Source organism: Cenococcum geophilum (genome assembly GCF_001692895.1).
Source record: "Cenococcum geophilum 1.58 unplaced genomic scaffold K441scaffold_43, whole genome shotgun sequence".
Lineage (NCBI taxonomy): Eukaryota > Fungi > Ascomycota > Dothideomycetes > Gloniales > Gloniaceae > Cenococcum > Cenococcum geophilum.
Genome location: NW_027137601.1, coordinates 404,429 through 406,497, shown reverse-complemented (window position 1 = coordinate 406,497; position 2,069 = coordinate 404,429).

Here is a 2,069-nt window from a genome sequence, read left to right as displayed (position 1 = left end):
TTTTTAGAAGTCTTAGTAGGAGCCGGAGTAGGAGTCTTAGTATTATCTAACCTATTATTAAGGAAGCAGCTCTAATTAAGACAACCCTTAAATAAGTAAGCTGTAATAAATTTAGAATATATTCTTAACCGGTTTAAAACGGGTTCCAAATTAATTTATAATTAAAAGTTGTGTCTAAACACTCGGTATATGGAACCTTAGCACCTAAATTTTTAAGTAAAGTAACCATTTTAGGAAAGTTGTACTAGGAAATGAATTAGAACATGTTATAAATATATTAAGAATATCTTACCTCGCCTTTTTAAGGCCCACTCTTAAATCTAATAGGCATAACTTTCTCTTAAACGGGAGCCGTTAATTGTAGGGCAGTAGTCCTAGAAGGGCGGCTAGGGGGAGCCGGGGTGGGGGTATAAGGGGGTTAGGCAGAAGTAGAGCGGCCTGGACTAGTGGGATTATATTCGGAAGCGGTTCCTAATATGTTCTAATTATATATAGCCATAATTATAGAATAGAAGGCTGTAACGGGTTAGTAACTAGTTATAAATATATTAAGAACACGTTTAGAATATATACTTATTGCTTCTTCTTGCTTTTTAATAGAAGGAGCCCCTCTCTTTCTAATATTCTTAGTTCTAATGCCATGCTTCTTTATATGGTTTCTAAGGGTGCTATAATCTCTAACCTTTTTCTAAACGCGTTACGAATATGTTAGCAATATATTACAAACCTAATATACTTATCCACTTACCCTATATAGTACCGGATTCTCTAGATTAGGCGAGATATTGTACCAATAGAAAACCTCCCCTATAGTTAAATCCACCTCGTTATCGCGCTAGTATTGTGTTAGGAACGTGTTCTAAACATATTTAGAACTACTTACCATAACGAAAGCATTAACTCCCTTGGGGAGCCTCTCCATTTCTAGGTAGGCTTTATAGGTAGCCTAAACTATTAGAATATATTTAGAATGGGTTACGGATAGCTTATACAGCTCTTTAGAGTGCTAGATATTGTGTTTTAAATGGATTTTAAATGTATTTAATAGATTTATAATAGAAGGTGAGGTAGAAGGTGAGGTTAAAGTGAGAGAGGGAAGGTCAGATTTGGTGTGGTGGGCGGAGGTTTCGCTTATTGGGCCGACCTTTTAGCGTGGTCTAGCCGACCTGTACGCACGATAACTGTCGCTAGAACTAGACGACCGTCGCTAGAACTAGATGACCGTTGCCAGAACCAGACAACCGTCGCTAGAACTAGATGACTGTTGCTAGAACTAGACAACCGTCGCTAGAACTAGACGACTATTGCTAGAGCTAGACAACTGTCGCTAGAACTAGATAACCGTCGCTAGAACTAGACGACCGTTACTAGAACCAGACGACCGTTACCAGAACTAGATAACCGTCGCCAGAACTAGATAACTGTCTCCAGAGTTAGACGACTGTCGCTAAAACTAGACAACTGTTGCTAGAGCTAGACGACCGTTGCTAGAACTAGATGACCGTCGCTAGAACCAGACGACCGTCTCTAGAGTTAGACGACCATCGCCAGAACCAAATAACTGTCGCTAGAGCCAGACGACAACGACTAGCTAGCGAACACTATAAACGATTTAATCGATTAATTAAATTAAGGTAGTATAAATAGGTAGGTATAAACAGGGAGATACTAACGGGTAGGTAGATGTAGATAGGTAGGTAGATATAGACAGGTAAGTAGATACAGATAGGTAAGTAAATGCAGACAGGTAGGTAGATATAGATAGGTAAGTAAATATAGATAAGTAAGTAGATGTAGATAGGTAGGTAGATATAAATAGGTAAGCAGATATAGATAGGTAAGTAGATATAAATAGGTAGGCAATATAAACGGGTAGGTAATATAGATAGGTAGGTAGATATAGACAGGTAAGTAGATATAAATAGGTAAGCAGATATAAATAGGCAAGTAGATGCAGATAGGTAGGTAATATAGATAGGTAGGCAATGTAGATAGGTAGGCAATGTAGGTAGGTAGGTAAGTTAATAGGTAGATAGGTANAAGAGAACCATCGCTATATTATATTAAAT